The sequence below is a fragment of the Nomascus leucogenys genome, chromosome 8, assembly GCF_006542625.1.
Source record: "Nomascus leucogenys isolate Asia chromosome 8, Asia_NLE_v1, whole genome shotgun sequence".
In the NCBI taxonomy this organism is placed as follows: Eukaryota; Metazoa; Chordata; class Mammalia; order Primates; family Hylobatidae; genus Nomascus; species Nomascus leucogenys.
The window spans coordinates 97332583-97346593 of record NC_044388.1 but is presented as its reverse complement, the minus strand read 5'-3'; the positions used below and the strand labels follow the sequence as shown (position 1 = coordinate 97346593).

The following is a 14011-nucleotide window of genomic DNA, read 5'->3' as shown; positions in this document are numbered from 1 at the left end:
CTGCGCCCAGCCAGTAATCCCAACTCTTTGGGAGGCTGAGGCAGGAGCATCGCTTGAGCTCAGGAGTTCGAGACCAGCCTGGGCAACAAAGTGAGACCTTGTCTCTAATAATATGTTTTTAAAAACTTAACTGGGCATGGTGGTGCACACCTGTAGTTCCAGCTACTAGAGGGGCTGAGGCATGAGGATTGCTTGAGCCCAGGAGGTCAAGGCTGCAGTGAGTCCTGATCATGCCACTGCACTCCTGCATGGGTGACAGAGCGAGACCCTGACTCAAAAAAAAAAAGAAAAGGTATAATGCATCCATACTGATACTTCCAGTTGAAGTGGAGGACTATAGAATTTTTACTCAATCTTATCAATCTTAGATTTATATCTCCTATCAACTATGCTAAATATCTTAATTTTCAAGGACATCAACATAATTATTCTTTTAATCCCATAATACACAGCTCTTTTTGCCAGATATAGTCTTCTAGGAGTATAGAATCGAATGACAGTGATTTAAGGTCACTAAAGTCTTCTTTGTGTGGTTATGTCATCAACTGGACACACAGGGTCATTTTAATTTAACATTATTTTTACTTTCTAGGAATTTGATTTTTTCTTAATTTTGTGTGTAATTACATAAAATGTTTACATTGTTCCAAAGTTAAATCTACAATGCAAGCTATATTTTTAGAAGTCTAGCTTCCATCCCTGTAGCTTCCTTTCTATTCCTTCCCTTTTGCTATGGTAATATTTTATTAAATTTTTATAGTTTTTCTCTTATTTGTAGATAAATGATTGCATACTATACATATTTTTCTCTTTTTACTTAAAAACATATCCTGGAGATCACACATAGTAGTGGAATAATTTCTTGTTCCTTGTAGTAGCTGCATAATACTTCATTTGGGGGATGTACCGTCATTTATTCAATTCATTTTCCATTGATTAAAATTTGGGTTTCCATTTTCTTGCTATTACAAATAGAGCTGCAGTGGCTAGCCTTGTACATGCATCTTTTTATATTTTTGCTACTGCATATCTGTGATAGCTGTCTAGAAGTCAGATTACTATACCACTGCCTACCTCTCAGAATGGCTAAAATTAAGAGAAAGAAAACTGACAATGCTAAATGCTGATGAGGATGTGGAGCAACTGGAACTCTTATACATTACTAGTGGGAATGCAAAATGGTACAGCCACTTTGGAAAACATTTTGCCAGTCCCTTATAAAATGTAACATGCAATATATTTATAATATGGTCAACAATCCTTTTCCTACATATTTACTCAAGAGACATGAAAACATATTTTCACATTTGTCTGTACCTGAACATTTATAGAAGCTTTATTCATAATCACCAAAAACTAGAAGCAATTCAAGTTTCTTTCATCTGATGAATACATTGTGATACATCTATTTAATCTAACTGCTACCCAGTGATTAAAAGGAACAAACTTCTGACTCACTACAACATGGATGAATTTCAAATGCACTGTGCTAAGGGAAAGAAGCCAGATTTAAAAAGCTACATATGCTATGATTCCACTTATATGACATTCTCAAAAAGGCAATATTACAGGGACAAAGAACAGACCAGTGGTTGCCAGGGGCTAAGCCAAGGGGGTGCTTTGACTACTAAGGGGCAACATAAATTAATTTCTTGGGGTGATGAAACTGGTCTACATTTTGATTGTGATATAATTACACAACAATATGTGCTGGTCAAAACTCATACAGTTGTGCACTAAAAATATGGCTAGGTGCAGTGGCTCACACCTGTAATCCCCGCACTTTGGGAGGCCAAGATGGGTGGATCACCTGAGGTCAGGAGTTCAAGACCAGCCTGGCCAACCTGGTGAAACCCTGCTTCTACTAAAAATACAACAATTAGCTGGGCGTGGTGGTGTGCACCTGTAATCCCAGCTACTCGGGAGGCCGAGGCAGGAGAATCTCTTGAACCAAGGAGGCAGAGGTTGCAGTGAGCCAAGATCACGCCATTGCACTCCAGCCTGGGCAACAAGAGCAAAACGCTGCTCCCACTCCCCTCAGAAAATGAATTTTACTATATGTAAATTATACCTCAATAACCCCAACCTTGAAAAAAATAAATGTACAAGTAATTTTGCTAGTTAGTACCAAAATCCCCTCTGTGGTAGGCTAATTAATGGCCCCCACAGATAACCAGATCCTAATTCCTGGAACCTTGGGATGTTAGCTTATATGGCAAAAGGGACTTTGCAGATGTGATTAAGAATCTTAAGATGGGGAGAGTGTCCTGAATTATCGAAGTGATCTCTAAATGTTAATCGTAAGTTTCCTTATAAAGGAGGGGCAGGAGATTTTACCATGGAGGAGAAGGCAGTATGAAGACAGAACAGAGATCTGAAGATGCTGTGTGGCTGGCCTTGAAGATGAAGGAAGGAGCCATGTGCCAAGGAATGCAAGGAACAAAACTCTAGAAGCCAGAAAAGGCAGGGAAGTGGATTCTCCCCGGAGCCTTCAGAGGGAGCACAGCCCTGCCAACACCTTCATTCTATCCCAGGGAGACTGCTAAACTCCAGAACTTTAAGAGAATAAATTGTGTTGTGTTAAGTCACCAAGTTTGTGGTAATTTGTTACAGCAGTGATAGGAAACTAATGTACCCTCCGTAGGGGTTGTGCTGTTTTATGTTCCTGCCAGAGATGTAGGTACGTCACCCTTTCCTTAAGGATGAGGAAAATTTACGCAGAAGCCCAAGAGCAGGCAGGTTTCTAGGAAAATTTTCCTCTTTCTTAAGGAAAAGATGACATGCGTTACATCCCCTGATATCTCATAGGCCAGAATTGCATCACATGCCCATTTCTAAACCAATCACTGGCCAAAGTAATCAGGCTTCCTCCTGCCCCTTGTCCTGAGGCTGCACCATTCTCTCCTGAGCCACTCAGCTGTCTGATCCTGAACAATTATCAGGGTTGCGCTGTCGAGGAATGAGAAGGGCATAGCTTTGGTTTGGCAACCAACAGTGCCTACCTCAAAACTTATTTGCAGAAAAAGAAATTCCTCGGTTTAACATATATTTTATAAAAGTTAAAAACCTTGGACTAGACTCTCTAAGGAACCATTCACTGTGGTCCCCAGGCCATGGCTTTCCCCTGTCTAGCCCCCTTCGGTTCCTTACTCCTCTATCCCCCTTTTTCTAGAGGACAGCAGGCCCAGCCAAACTCTGTGAGTCACCAAGGTTAAATGAGGCCTTATGATGAATACACAAGCCATCTTCCAGAAAAATCTCTCCCTTGCAAGTACTGATTCAAGCCCTATTAAGGGAATCTTTTCTGTTTCCTCCCTGTTTTAGCTTTTTTCTGACATATTATCCTAGATTTTAAAGCTGCAAAGGTCCTTAGAGTAAAAATCATGATGGTAATTATGACAGTTAATTATTTATAATGCTCATTTATTGAGCTTTTACTAGGTTCCAGGCACTTAGTATTTATTATCCCATTTAACTCTCAAGTCTTCTTGAAGATTGATGAGGTAGATATTATCATCTCTTTGAGAAATCTAATAGATATAATAATAGAGATTATTATCATGCCTGTCTGATGGATTTTGAAACCCAAGAAAAGAAATAATAAGTTGTCCAAAGTAATTGCTGGCACTACATTTTGAACCAAGATCTGTAGAGACTCCAAAGTTCATGCTGTCAAACACCCTGAAGTCCAAAACCTTTCACCCTACAGATGACAACACAGGGGTTTGGGGTTGGAGACAGCGGGGAGGCCATAAGAATTTTGCTCAGTTCCATAACCAGAGAGTGAGCCCTCATTTACTGAGCAGCAAACAGCTTGCATTAGCTTTTTTCTCTCCTTCACAGGAATCAAATATTTACAAATCATCATGTATCTGAGTTTAATAAGAGGTGTTTATCTTCTTGCAGAGCAATGGACACCTTTTGCATTGTGATTTTTTCCTATTTATCTGGCATCATGGAAGAATAAAAATAGCAAATATAGCATGAAACGTGCTTTACGGTTTATGAGACACTTCCAAATACTTTCTCTCACATGATCATTGCTACAGCTCTGTGAAGCAGAAAGATAGGATTATCCCCCTTCACAGGAGAAAAAACTAAGGCCCAAAGAGGTTACATTACCTGCTCCAAGGTCTCACAGATCATTAAATGACAGAACCAAAAATCAAAACCTGGGGGGAAGCTTTTTGGCTATGAGGATCTGACATCCACAGACAGGTACTCTTCCTATGAGTTTTAGACTCATATTTTCAAGTTAAAAAACCTAATTAGGATTTTGATTGGCTCAGATTTGATTTTGTTTGTTTGCTCACCTGAAATCTTTCAGTGAATTAATCCATTTATCTAGGGAGAAAAGACATCTTTATTATCCCAACTCTTTCTACCCTTTGTCTTTTATGCCTCCAAGGAGAATCTGATGTTTTCTCTTAATAGAGGCCCTTTGCACTTCTTTCCGAGTTTATTCTTTTACAAGCTGCCTTTGTAGCTAAGTTGAATAACATCTTTGGTTCTTTTATGCTTTCTTTCTAATTGATCTGTACGGCATTATTTTTATTTCCAGTTAGTAACTTGATACTTGGTTGAATTTCTTGTTTCCAAGAGCTTTTCAGTTGATTCCCTTCAGTTTTCAGGGTAGAATTATACCATCTGCAAATATTTTAAAAAGCCAAACAAAACCTGCTCTCCTGATTTCACCAAGAGTGCTCTTTTTACCACATGACACCGCATTTCCCCACAACTCTGCGTTTTCCAGATGACTAAATGGCTCCTTTAAGTGTCATAATGTTTAGAAACACAGCTGCCTGAGCTGGAAGTCTTTCTTAAACAAAGTACAATGTGTAGCAAACACCTGCGGTTTTACCTGCACAACACATGCCTCCCCCATCTTTAGTAGCCGCCCCTGACTTTCTTTTGGAGAACTGCCTCTCCTCTACCCCATGAGGCCCTAGCAAGACTGTCCATCACTTGATCCCACTCACATGCCCCAAAGAGGTCCTGGTTCCACCACAGGCTAACCCAGCTGACTCTTCCGAGAATTTGTATCTTGAGAAAAAGGGTATTTGGCCAGAAGGATATTGACACAGAATCATCTGGAAGGCAGGCCCTAAGGAGATGTACAGGAATTTTTGCCTCTCCCAAGGCCTGATTGTTGAAGTTCTCTTTTGATTCCAGGAGCCACCCAATATACTTCCAGTACATTCTATTTCTTTGCTTAGGTTTGCTTCTGTTACAGAGCATACAGATATCAGCACCCAAGAGCTGATTGCAGACAACAGACTTTGTTATGAGTTGAATTGTTATGAGTTGAATCCCCAGCCCCCACACAAAACAGTGTTGAAGTCCTGACCTCTAGGATGTCTGACTGCAACCTTAATTGGAAATAGGGTCTTTACAGAAATAATCAAGTTAAAATGAGGTAATCAGGCTGAACCCTAATAGTAATATAATGTGACTGATGTCATTTAAAAAGAGGAATTTGGACAGAGAAACAGACAAATACAGAGGGAAGACAATGTGGAGACACACAGGGAAAATGCTACGTCAAGATGATGGCGCTGCAGGCGATGTGTGGGGTTATGAATGGGCCACACCCAAACTACCCAAGCCCGCTGGTGGTGGGAACTCAGGAGCAGGTGCTGACTCTTAGTCGGAACTACCTCTCCCAGCCTTGCCTTACATACATCACAGTATCAAGACTCCATGGTCCACTAGTGATCTTAGATCATGTTAAGTTTCCCATAGATGCTGAGATTGTCCACTGGACATTACTAGATGGCACAAAGAGACATGGGCAAGTTCTAGAAGTTGGTGGCTCCAAGGCAGTGGTTCAGGTATTCCAAGGGACTGGGGATATTTTCCAAACATCAGTGTCTGAGGATATGCTTGGTTGGGTATTCACTGAATCGGGAAAACCCACTGACAAAGGTCCTCTTGTACTGGCTGAAGATTTCTTTGATATCATGGGATGGCCAACCAATCCTCAATGTCAAATCTACCCAGAGGAGATGATTCGGACCAGCATTTCAGCCATAGTTGCTATGAACAGTATTGCCGGGGCAGAAAATTTTTATCTTCTCTGCTGCTGGGTTACTACACAAAGATTGCAGCTCAAATCTGCCACCAGACTGGTTTGCTAAATAAATCCAAAGATGTAGACTACACTGAGGAAAATTTTTCAATTGTATTTGCTGCTAGGGATGTAAACAAGGAAGCTGCCTGGTTCTTCAAATCTGGTGTTGAAGAAAATGGCTCAATGGACAACATCTGCCTGTTTTCGAACTTGGCTAATGACCCAACTATTGGGTGGATTATCATCCCTCACCCGGTTCTAACCACAGCCGAATTTCTGGCATACCAATGTGAGAAACATGTATTGGTTATCTTAACAGACATGAGTTCATCTACTGAAGCACTTCAAGAGGTTTCTACAGCCAGAGAAGAGGTTCCTGGTTGATGAGGCTTCCCAGGTTACACTTATACAGACTTAGCCACTATATATGAACATACAGGTCGAGGAGAAGGTAGAAATGGCTCAATTACTCAGATTCTTACTCTTACCATGCCTACCAACGATATCATTCACCCATCTCTGACCTGACTGGGACAGATCTATGTGGACAGACAGAGAGACACAAGAGAGAGATTTATCCACCTATCAATGTGCTGCCTGAACTATCACTGTTCATGAAGTCTGCTATTGGAGAAGGGATGGCCAGGAAGAATCATGCAGATATATGTAACTAGCTGTATGCAAGCTATTGGGAAGGATGTACAAGCCATGATTGCTGTAGTTGGAGAAGAAGCCCTTAGCTCAGATGATCTTCTTGACTTGGAATTTCTGCAGAAGTTTGAGAGGAACTTTATTTTTCAGGGTCCTCATGAAAATCACACTGTCTATGAGACTTTGGATACTGGTTGGCAACTGTTCCTAATCTTCCCCAAAGATATGCTGAAGAGAACCCCTTGGAGCACCTGTATTGGTCAGGGTTCTCAGAGGGACAGAATTAATAGGATAGATATCTACATAAAGGGGAATTTATTAAGGAGTATTGATTCACACGCTCACAAGGTATAGTCCCACAATAAGCCATCTGCAAGCTGAGGAGCAAGGAAGCCAGTCCAAGTCCCAAAACCTCAAAAGTAAGGAAGCTGACAGTGCAGCCTTTCGTCTGTGGTCGAAGGACCAGGAGTCTCAAAGCTGAAGAACTTGGAGTCTGATGTTGAAGGCCAGGAAGCATCCAGAATGAGAGAAAAATGCAGGCTGGAAGACTAAGCCAGTCTAGTCCTTCTACGTTCCTCTGCCTGCTTTTATCCCAGCCACGTTGGCAGCTGATTAGATGGTGCCCACCCAGATTGAGGGTGGGTCTCCCCTCCCAGTCCAACTCAAATGTTAATATCCTTTGGCAACAACCTCACACACACACCCAGGAACAATACCTTGCATCCTTCAATCCAATCAAGTTGACACTAAGTATTAACCATCACAGCACCTAAGCAAATTTTACCCTTGAGACTCTGCAAAGCATTGGCTGCTGTTTCATCACTGCTTAATGTACTTGTGAAATGCTGGTTCTGTTTTCTTTATTCCTTTAGCACTCCCCTAGCCTCACCTTTGTGTTGGAGTTTACTGTGTTAACCTATAATTAAAAACAAAGAATAGGTAACATATTGTTCCAGTGTTGAATGCTTTAAACTGCTAACAGACTTCAAACTATTCCCTATTCAGAAAACCTGGATCTTCAGTGCTTTGCTTAAAGTAGCTGCAGGGATGGAGTGACGTTTTCTTATTGATGTTTGCATTGTACACAGTGGCATAGTTATTTACCTAATAATGTCCTCATTATCTGGGTCTCTTGGACCTTACCTCTCAACCTCCTCAAGAGTATCAGCCTCTGAGTTATAATGCTTTGGTCTCTAAATTAGGGGCAAGATCAGGTCTAAAAGATGACTCCTTTCAAAAGAGCCAAGATGCTCTTTCTTGAGCATTTTCTTTTGGGTTGTTGATGTCCCTGTGGGTCTGTGCTGCTGCTCTAAGAAAATAGTTTCTTTGGTTGGTTGGTTGGTTGGTTTTGTTTGTTTGTTTGTTTGTTTTTGAGACAGAGTCTTGCTCTGTAGCCCAGGCTGGAGTGCAGTGGTGTGAGCACAGCTCACTGCAGCCTCGAAATCTCAGGCTCAAGCAATCCTCCTACCTCAGTCTCCCAAGTAGCTGGGACTACAGGCATGTGCTACCATATGCAGCTAATTTTTTAATTCTTTTTGTAGAGACAGGGTCTCACTATGTTGCCTAAGCTGGTCTTGAACCCCTGGGCTCAAGTGGTCCTCCCTCCTCGGCCTCCCAAAGTGTTGGGATTACAGGCATGAGCCATCACCCCCAGCCTAGCAGATGATTTTGACTGCCTACTTGCTCTTTCTTATACAATAAATAGATGAGTAAAATAAATTTCCTTTTCCTGTTTATTACATATGCATTGAGATTCCTGTGTTTTACAGCTCTCCCTCTCTGAGCAACACACAGAATCCTGCAACTTTTGCACAGCCGATATTTATCTGATAGCAGTGAAAAGCCTTGTCTTTGGTGAACTTTGCTGAGTTTCCATGCAGAAGAATCACATGACTAAAATCATTAATAGAGTGGTTGCCTGGGGTACAACAAAAGAAGAAAGAAAAACCTATAGCCATTCTACATTCTGACATGTGAACAGTGGTTTAAGTTTCTAAAGTGTTTACCAGATGCTGAAGGCAAGGTGAGAAGCAAAGTCTCTTATGTTTGTGGATATTTTAAACTCTGTTAGGAAGCAGCCTTTGGAAAATCCCTGATTTGGTTCTGCTTTCTGACCTACCTCTGCCTTTTGAGGGTAATCTTGTGGCACAGGTGGTGGCATTCAGAAGTTTTGGAGTTTTATTCCTGCTCCTTCCTGATGCAAGCCCTGAGCTGTCTTCTATGCAGTTGTGCCTTATTGACTGTTTGGTCTCTCTGTTCTTTGTTACTTGGGTGCAATAGCAACTTCCCTACTCCATGCATTCTACTTTTCAAATTGTGTAAATTTCTTCTCTTATTTTCTCTGAGGGTATAGGGTACGGGGGAAGTCAGTATAATTATATTTTAATGCAGAAAATGTGATAATTTGGATATAAAATGAAAATACATGTTGGCCAGGCATGGTGGCTCATGCCTGTAATCCAGGTACTTTGGGAGGCTGAGGTGGGCAGATCATGAGGTCAAGAGATCGAGACCAGCCTGGCCAACATGGTGAAACCCTGTCTCTATTAAAAATACAAAAATTTGCCGGCTGTGGTAGCGTGTGCCTGTAGTCCCAGCTACTTGGGAGGCTGAGGCAGGAGAATTGCTTGAACCCAGGAGGTGAAGGCTGCAGTAAGCCGAGATCGTACCACTGCACTCCAGCCTGGGCAACAGAGCAAGACTCTGTCTTGGGGGGGAAAAAAACAACCTGTTAAATAATGGAAAAAGAAAAAAAGAGAGAATTAGAGTGAGGCAGCCACAAACCAAGAAACAACTGTGGCTGCCAGGAGCTAGGAGTGAGGTCTGGAGAACAGTTCCTTCTATTGCCTCTTCAGAGGGCAATGTGGACACCTTGATTTCAGATTTCAGGCATCCAGAGTGTGAGACAATATATTTCTGTTGTCTTAAGCCACCCAGTTCATGACACTTTGTTATGGCAGTCCTAGAAAACTCACTCAGACCCTCAAGGAAATAAGAGCCATTTGGAATGTGTGGCCAAGACTGGTAGGTGTTCACCAAAAGGCTCTCCATTCTACTTTTTTGCCTAAGTAGAATGGGAGCCAGGCACATGGCTGTCCCCCTAGACTGTCTTTGCCAGCCTTGCTTGTGTTTAGGGTGGCCAGGTGCTTGAATTCTCACCAGTGGAATGAAGTGGGAGTGACGTGTCATTTCTGAGCCTGGGTTCTAAGATAACCAGCAAAACTCCTCCACTGTTTTCTCCTTTCCCACCAGCTAGAACCCAGCTGCACCGATGCAGAAGAGAACACTGCCCTGGGGAAGAATGAGTGACAAAGAACCAAAGCTGCCCTGCTGCCCTGGGCCACTCACCTCAAGGGAAAATAGGCTACTCTAGTTTGCCTTTTTATTACTGGAGGTTAGCTTTTCCTCCAACTGATCCATGATTCTTGAGCTGGACAGGGAGCGAGGCACTGAGAATCCTAATTGTCTTCCAGAATAGGAACGACCAGCCCTTGGAAGACAGTGGCTAAGCACATAATCTCTTTGGGTCATTTGGGACTTTGGACAAGCTGAAGCTAAAATTCTCAGCCACCTAAAAGGGAGATGAAAGATGTGGAAACCAGTAGGGTGGCTGCTTCTGAAAGCATCAGGTATCTTAATTTAGGATAAAGACAAGCTCACGTCTTGAGATGTTTGCCACAAGGCACAAAGTGAAACTCATGACTTTTCTCTGGCCAGATGGAAACTGTTCACTGGGGCCATGGGTGTGAGATTGCTAAAGCCAAACTCAGATTCGGGGAGTTGCTGAATTTCAGTGACAGCCAACAGCATCACTTTGCCAGGTTTCCTTTAGGAAAGGATGGTGATATCTGGGGCTTGCAAGAGGACATGGAGAATCTCTACCCACTAACCATCTTGGTCTGCAGCCTTTCCTCTGGGCCTCCCTTTCATGGAGAAGGAAGGAAGCTAACACTCTTCCTTCTGCCCCACACCTCCCTGTTTCTCAGCTGGGAACTAACTCCATCTAGAGCAGGCAAATTGTTCTCATGGCAATGTCCTACATTTATTTATTTAACTATTTAATTTATTTTTTAGAGACGGGGTCTCACACTGTTGCCCAGGCTGGTGTATGGTGGTGCAATCATAGCTCACTGCAGCCTTTAACTCCTGGACTTAAGCGATCTTCCAGCCTTGGCCTCCCAAAGTGCTCAGATTACAGATGTGAGGCACCATGCCCAACTCTACATTTATTTTTTATCTGGATTTGCTTTTCCTGCCCTTCATGCCTCCACCAGCACCACAGCCTGAGGGCTTATAGAAGCTTTTACCCAGTCATCATATGTCACACAATGCTCTCTCTTATCAAGGAATTCACTTCATGGCAAAAGTGGCAGTGGCTTAAGGCCTGTGGGATTCACTCTTCACCTAACAGACCCCACGCATGACCCAGGAGCAGCTGGCTCCTATAGCACAGTAGAACGGGCTTGTGGAGGCTCACAGTGCCCACAGGGAGATAACTGCTTGCTCCCCTCCGGAAGGGATCGGTGCTGTGAGTCAGCATCCCATATGTGATGCCATTTCCTGTGTCTCTCTATTACTTTTCAAGATGTAGCAGTGAGGCAGGCACTGCTAAGTGTCTCCCAATAGCCTTTCTTATGAGCAGTAGTAGAATTTAGAGCTGGATGCATGGCCACCCAAAATCAAGGTACCATTTTCCAGTCTCCTTTGCAGCTAGGCACGGCCATGAGATACATACTAACCAATAGAATACAAGAAGAAGCGACATGTGGTGGCTTTAAATAACCTTCTACAGGAGAAAGCACCCTTTGTGTTTGCATCCCTTCCTCTGTCCTGCTGCCTGAAGTGTCATCTTGACCCAGGAGGCTGAGGTCATGCATTGCATAAAAAAAAGATAAAGAACCAGGGTCCCTGACATCTTAGAGCACTATTCCAGTCTGGATCACTTACCCAGACTTTTGTGAGAAAGAAACTTTCGATTTGTTCAAGGCATTATTGTCTGGGGTTTTCTGTTGCTCAGTGAAGGCAAACTGAATCCCAATCAAAACAATTGCTTCAGGAATGAAGGGGCGGAATTGCTCAAGGTGACACCTAATATCTGCTCTCCAAATGTTAGACTTCCTGTCCTGAGACTGTAGGCCTTGCTAGCTATAGGTTTTAGGGTCTCTTTTGGTTATCTGTTGCTGTACAACAAACCACTCCAAAACTCTGTGGCTTTAAATAGTAAAATATTATTATCTCTCATGGTTCTGTGGGTTGGCCGGGCTCAGCTCAGTGGTTCTTGCTTGGACTCTCTTATGAGGTTGCAGCCAGTTGCTAGGTGGGGTTGGAACCATCTGAAAGTTTAACTGGACTGGACATCAAAGATAGCATCTTTATTTGACCTCCCGTGCCTCAGTGGTCTTATTCTGTGTGCCTGGCAGAATAGCCTGGATATTTATTTATTTATTTATTTAGATGGAGTCTCACTCTGTCACCCAGGCTAGAGTGCAGTGGCGCGATCTCAGCTCACTGCAACCTCCGCCTCCCGGGTTCAAGAGATTCTCCTGCCTCAGCCTCCTGAGTAGCTGGGATTACAGGTGCATGCCACCACGCCCGACTAATTTTTTGTATTTTTAGTAGAGATGGGGTTTCACCATGTTAATCAGGCTGGTCTCGAACTCCTGACCTTGTGATCCACCTGCCTCACAGGTGGATACTTTGGGATTACAGGCATGAGCCACCGCGCCTGGCTAGCCTGGACTTCTTATGTGGCAGCTCAGGGCTCCAAGAGGGAGGAAGAGGAGGTTGTTAGTCTTATTAAAGGCCTACCTCAGAGCTGACAGAGAGCATCACTTCTACCACATATTGTTGGTTAAGCAGTCTCAGGCCAACCCAGATTCAAGGGCTGAGGAAACACACTTCACCTCTCAACAGAGAAGTGATAGGGAATTTGTAGCCATCTTTAATCCACCACAAAGCCCAAGGGAGGAAAGCTTCTATCAGGTGACTCAACAATGGTTCCTCTGAACTGTAAGCTGAGAGTGCCATCCAGCCACTTTGGCTCCTTAGCCACAAAGCAAACATCAAGGAAAGTGGAGGTTCTTGAAAGGAAGTGCCCATGAGTCTCTACTTCTATGATCCATGGAGTTTTGGTTTCTGGCCTGCCTGAGACCTAACTGTTGCCTTTCCTTAGGCAGAGTTCTTCCAATCAATTTCACAAACACAAATACTTTTTATTTTCTTGGCTCAGGATAACAAGATTGAATAAGCTCCATAGATCTGCTATACAATATTACATCTATAGTCGATGATACCATATTGTATACTTGAAAATTTGTTAAATGGGTAGTTCTCATGTTACATGTTCTAATCACAATAAAATATATTTTTTAAAAAGTTTGCAAAATTGGAGTCTGCCCCTTGACTGATATATTCATCCCTATCATGCATACACACATGGCTTTTTACTTATGTAACTCTGCCAAGAGTGCCTGAGGCTGTGAAAAAGGGATAACTGACTAATCAGCCCCACCAGACAAATCAGAAGCCTGGCTTTAATCTATATAGACTAATAATTTTTGCAATCATAGTGAGGGCCCTAAGATGTCAAGAAGATTTTCAATCACATTCCCTAGATTTCCTCATTACATAAATGTTTCCTAAGATCCCACCAGATGCCACACCCTGTGCTCAGCACTGGACAGTCATGAAGCAGGTCCAGTCCCTGACCTCAAGGAAAACCAGTCTACATTGTACCACACTATAACAAGTTAGGTTTGGGATTATCAAATCTTCTGGTCTCTCCCATCACTTCCTCCCATATTAATCTGGAACAGCTGCAAATGCTTTTATATACATATATATATTTGAGACAGAGTCTTGCTCTGTCGCCCAGGCTGGGGTGCAGTGGCGTAATCTCAGCTCACTTCAACCTCCGCCTCTTGGGTTCAAGCGATTCTCCTGCTTCAGGTTCCCAAGTAGCTGGATTTACAGGCACCTGCCACCACGCCTGCCTAATTTTTATACTTTTAGTAGACACGGGGTTTCACCATGTAGGCCAGGCTGGTCTCAAACTCCTGACCTCAGGTGATCTGCCCGCTTCGGCCTCCCAAAGTGCTGGGATTACAGGCGTGAGCTACTGCACCTGGCCTGCTTTTATATTTTTAAGATTAAAATTTTTTCCCATCTTTCCCTTTTCTCTCTCTCTCTCTCTCTTTTTCGTGATTCCCCATCTTTAAAACAATAGAGGCCTGCCTGCTACATCACCACGAGAGCTCATACTATAGGACTCTGTGGTCACTCTGTTGAAAA

General features: G+C 42.9%; 1 protein-coding gene and 1 pseudogene across 4 annotated transcripts in view; one reads left to right on the top strand and one right to left on the bottom strand.

Moving 5' to 3' along the window:
* Window positions 1–14011, bottom strand: part of GSN (gelsolin) — a 123752-nt gene that overhangs the window by 85635 nt on the left and 24106 nt on the right. The gene's annotated exons all lie outside the window — the stretch shown is intronic.
* Window positions 5550–7562, top strand: LOC100590960 (annotated as a pseudogene).